Consider the following 6,000-nt stretch of genomic DNA (forward strand, 5'->3'; position numbering starts at 1 on the left):
AAATCAAATGGCAGGGCTGCTACTTTATCAAAATTTTATGTTTGAAGGAACATTAAATATTACTGTCAGATTTTTACCAAGTTGTTCAAAACAAAAGGATTAAATTACAAATTAAAATAAGTAGATTTTTAAAAGTATTTGATTGCCTATTCAGGCTGCAATAACATTAATGTGCACCTATGCATTAAACGATTAATGTGCAACAGATACCCAATTGTTAAGATATAAAACTATAAAAAGATTGGTATTAAAACTTACATAGTAGCACACAAAATGTTTAATGAGGAAATTGAGGTTTGTCTGCTGCAACCACCGGAGAAAAGATATTTACATTTAAAATTAACAAATGTGTGTGTGTAGATATTTTCGCCCAAAATAAGTGGTTTCAAAAAGTTAGATCGGAGAATTTCTTCGAAGATTTTTGATGCACACGTGCTACATTATATTCACAAAACACACACACAAAAAAATTAAATAGCAACATACACAATTATTTTGTATTTGAGTGAATATTTTCTTGGATGCAAAACCTAAGGAATAATTTTTTCATTTTGACCTTTTATAACATTCTATTTATAAGAAAAAGGTTCTTATACGAACAAACTAGATATTAACATTAAATTTTACTGTTTTGAACTTAATGTTAAGTAAACTAGCTATTTACAAGGTGAAACTTATAAATATCAGTTGAATGAAGGGCCGTGGCATTTGAATTTTTTACCCTGGTAAGTGAATCTCCAACAAAGTACAGTTTTTTGGGACAAATACAAAAGAAAAATAAAGTGAACTGTAACATAATAGGTTATGTACAGTGCTGCCACTCCCCAAGGAAAACCTGGAGAATACAAGGAATTAAAAAATCACCTGAAATGGCAGGGAAGTTTGAATTTTTTTTTTCTTTACAAACTGGGAAAATACAGGGAATTATGTTACTTATTTTTGTCTTTTCAAAATGCTGACCACTCAAAGCGTAATCTATGAGATATTTAACCATGATATTTCAGCTATACTATATTTAATTTACTTAACCATTATTTAAATATGTTCAGCTATTTTTCCAGCAATTAAAACTAACGATCTCATCGTAAGCGGTGGAGCTTACAATCTGCTAGCATTTTAAAACTTTATGCGACTATCGCTTTATAACGAAAAGAAACTATTGCTGTTAGGAAAGCTTTTAATATAATTTCGTTTGGAACGAAATTATTATTACATGATACTAATATTACTTGTAGATATGATAATTACTTTGTACGAATGTACTTCTATGTAAAACTATAAATTTTTGTCAAGAAAAAAAAATTAAATAGTTAACTTTTTGTATATTTAATAAAAGTATTCTATTATCATAAAGTTTTATGAGCTTGCAGATACCTTACTATGCTTGCGACATCAAAATACATAATTGTACTGTGCCCCTAGGATTTATCTTTTTTTTATTTCATTGATCACATTTATGTATAAAAATTCTTGTATATTTTATTTCAAAATATAACTAGAAATTTATACTTGCAGGGGTCGCATTCCCCCTAAAATTCCTAAAACTATGTGCAGACCCTAAAAATCTGATAAAATTTTGTTGGTGTTCCTAAGAGTTACAGGCTAAATATAAATAAAAAAGCAATAATCTAAAATATAAGAATTTAACTACATTAATTAAAACTGTTTTAATTTTGCCACATGGGAATTCTGATCCTGAGAGAGGTTTTTCGATAAATAAAGCAATGCTTAATGTGAGTCACCATGAGAATACTATTATGTCTCTTAGACTAATCAAAGATACCATTCGAAATTATGGAGGAGTGTTGAAGATCACCACAACACTATTGAGGGCAGTAAAAGAATCTCACAAATCATATCAAGAATATATTAGAAAAATGATCATGATTAATTTGTTTTTCTCTAACTTCTAATATAAATTGCTGATTTGAAATCTAATAATATCACACAATAGTTTTTCTTAATAAAGTAAGGTAAAGGGTAATAATAAAGTTTTGATTAAGAAGGTAAAAATTAAATAAAAATCCAAGTTGGTGTTAATTTATTTTTTCTCTTGATTTATTCTCACTTTTGCCTGTTCCTGAATTATGCACTTAATTTCTGATAGGTAATATGTAAAGTTGAAATTTCATTTTTACACTTTAGAGATTTCATTCTTGACTTAATAAATTTCAGAGCTTTATTTTATGGCTTGCAATTATTTATGATATGTGTGGATGAATTGTAATAATCTTCTGTTATGTAATAAACTACCGTGTGATCTGTTTTTATCCTAGCAAAATCATATATTACCCCTAAAATTTACCTAAAATTTTTTGAAAAAAGTTCCTAAAATTTTAAGAAACTTTGCTGCTATGGCATCACTTTTATTTGAAAATATTTTTCTGGTAGAATAATAAATATGATTAGAGATAAAAGTACATAATTATTAATTTAAATTATGCTGCGTATAATTAATTTAGAATTTCTAAAAATATAAATTATTTAAATTTATAAAGGAATTAATATTTTGAAATACGTCATTAATGATTTTATTCGAGCAATTTTTAGGATTTTGACTCACAATCACCCCTAGTAACTAGTAAAATTATGCTGTGTTTTAAGTTATTTTTTTAATTGAGATAGGCAACTCAGTTTTAATTTTATAAGATTTTTGTGCATCACTAATGCTACAACCAGGGACATATACTCTTTCTTTTTCATTGCTTGCTATGCCACTAAATACAAGTAAAAGGTATATCAGTGAAAACGTCAAATGCATTTAAAATTAGTTATGCTTCGAAACATCAAATACAATAGATTGTAAGAACTGTACGAAACGATTCCTTAATTTTATGCAGACAATAAATAAAGCTATTGAATTATCCTTTTTCCCAGAAAATTCTTTTTTCTTTTCTTTTAATTTAAAGTGAAATTTTTTTTTCAATAGATTTTTTTTTTATTGTACATAAGAATGATGAAACTTTTCAAAAACATTTTCCCGTATATTCGAAAATAGTATAATAAGAGACAGTTTTTTTACACCAGGATTTTTAAAATAATTAAATTTATGGAATTATTGCTTTGTTATGAGTAAAGTAATTTTGAGTCTTAATGATTATTAAATTTATATTCAACTTAACTTATTATTTTAACTTAATTTTATATTAATTTCAAGATTCTATATCATATTTTATAAGTTAAGAACTGCATAGAATTTTATTTCAAATGTCAGCTTCATAATTAATTCAAGTTTACATTTAAATTACAAACTCGCTGTGTTAGCTGTATTTTTTGCTTCCTGATTTGCATCAGATGCCAACAATTTAATTTGAATAAATTATCAGTTTTTATAAAACAAATTGTTGTAAAGAATTTTATCTAGAATATGCAACAAGAAATCTGCATTTGCAATTACTGAATATCTCTTAAAATAGTGCTTATTCCAAACAAACATTTATTTTAACATTTGATATTAGTTTGAAGCAAATTATATTAATGATTTTTATAAAGAGCACTATTTGAATAAAATACAGTATGAAATGGCTATATTGATATGTCCATGTCTATTTTGAAATTTTTTTTTGAAGGCCTCTTTCTCGAATTTCTAATAATCGAGTTGCAAATGCCCAAAAAACTTAACAAACAATGAAGGTAAGTCGTCAAAAATCTAAAAAAATTTTTTAATGATTTTCAGTGTTAAAGGTATGTTAAATTTTTTTAAAAAATCTAAATAGATATATGTGGTATAGTTAATTTACGGAAATGCCTGTATTTTTTTTAATAAAAAATATTAAAGCACTTTTAATCGAATTTCTTAATTAAATTTAATTTTTAAAGTACTTGTGCTACTCGAAACTTCTTCATCTCAAATTTTTCGCATTTCCCATGAGATTCGAGATAAACAGGTTCGACTGTATTAAAAATATAACATTTTAAATAAAATACTTTATAATATTGACACTTTTTTTGTACCTACCTATACTTCATGAAAAAAAAGACTCAGACCCGGAAGGGCACTCCACAGGGAAAACCTGGAAAGTTCAGGGAATTTAAAAATCACCTAAAATAACAGTGAAAATGCAGGGAATTTTGATTGTTTTTTTCTTTACAAACTGAGAAAATACAGGGAATTTTATTTCTTATTTTTGTCTTTTAAAAAATGTTGACCACTCAAAGCGTAATCTATGGGATATTTGACCATGATATTTCATGGTCAAATATCCCATAGATTACGCTAAACTGTGTCATTTATTATAGCATTACTAATTACTTACATATTACTTAAGTATGTTCAACTGTTTTTCCAGCATTTAAAACTAATATATATTGTTAGCCCAATATAGCACAGTAATTGTTGTTTCCTCTTAATATATTGTGTATAATATGTACAGGAAATTTTTTTTTTCTCCAGATTTGAGTGGCCACTTCGTTAATTTGACGTGTATTGATTGTTAGCTTGATAAGAAAACACTGTTTTGCTGTTAAGAGCTCTTTAAAGGCTTATTTTTTACTTAACCTTACTCAGACATGACAGAACAGCTGTCTTTTAGATATTAATTATATTATACCATAGATCTGCTTTCGCAATGGAAGAATATAAACTGCTGTCTTATTAGTTATTAAATATTTCATTTATGCAATAAAAAAGAATTTTAATTTTTAAAATCTTAATTGTAAAGATAAAATTAGTCTTAAGAAAAAGTCTTTAATGAGGAAATAATTGAATCATATTCCATTTATATCTCAATTTTGTCAATGGGATTTTATTTTTACTTCAATATATTTTCAATATTAAAAAGTCTCACAGTGCAACTGATTGTAAAGTCAAGGTTCCCAATAGAACCCCGAAGTCAAGCATCACTGACTGCGGTTGGGTGCCCACTTTGATCAGCCTGCGTAGGGACAGAGGGTGCGCTGCTCAGTTGACCAATAGATTTCCTCATTCCTATCAAAACACATTTTTGTGAAATATTGTATAAACCATCTAAGAAAAATTATAAATGGTTCTTTCGATATAAATAGTTGGTATATTGAATAAATTTTTTTTTGAACTATACGTAAATATTGTATTACTTATACCCCCCCCACACACACTTTCTTCCTGCGCAATTGTGATGTATNATATTGTATAAACCATCTAAGAAAAAGTATAAATGGTTCTTTCGATATAAATAGTTGGAATATTGAATTAATTTTTTTTTGAACTATACGTAAATATTGTATTACTTATACCCCCCCCACACACACTTTCTTCCTGCGCAATTGTGATGTATTAAACACCCTTTTACTGCTTTAAATGTGTTACTAACGTAAAAATCTTAATATTCCGCTTTTACATCTATCTGAACTAACCCCCTTCTCGTTACGTTAAATATATTTCGTAAGTGAAGCAGAAAATTTTTTACATTTTGTTATTAAGTGACTGAAAAATGCTTTTTTTATGATCTGAAACAAAGTCTTAATCCTTCAAAAAAAAAATTTGTGTTCGAAAACATGTTTTTTGTTCTTGAAAACCCTTATATTAGTGTATGAAAGTCCATTCATTTAGACCAGAGGTCGCCAAAGTGGTCTATATAGACCCCCAGGGGTCTATTTAACAAAAGCGAGGGTCGATCTGAGACAGGGGGGCGAATGGGGGTCGATCCGAATCGGAAGGGTCGATTGTGGGTCGAAAAAAAAACAGATCTCAATACGCAAATCACACATACCTAATTAAGTATGTAAAATTTGTGAATTTTTTTTTATAATTGACTCAATATCAGTTTCTTTATAAAACATAAATTAATAAACATATATTTATTGGGGTGAAACAAGTATTTACGTACCACCGCGCAGTGGCACGAACTCAGCGCAGTCATGCATATTTGCGCTTGTCCAAATGTCACGTGTGACGAGCATCGACGTTACAAATGCAAATATCATACGCAGTTTCAGCTATCTTTGCAAACTGTGTTGAATATTTGCAGTGTCATTATTATAACTTTTATAGTTTTGGATAATTAGTTATTGTTTCGATAA

The sequence above is a fragment of the Parasteatoda tepidariorum genome, chromosome 7 (assembly GCF_043381705.1).
Source record: "Parasteatoda tepidariorum isolate YZ-2023 chromosome 7, CAS_Ptep_4.0, whole genome shotgun sequence".
Classification (NCBI taxonomy): domain Eukaryota; kingdom Metazoa; phylum Arthropoda; class Arachnida; order Araneae; family Theridiidae; genus Parasteatoda; species Parasteatoda tepidariorum.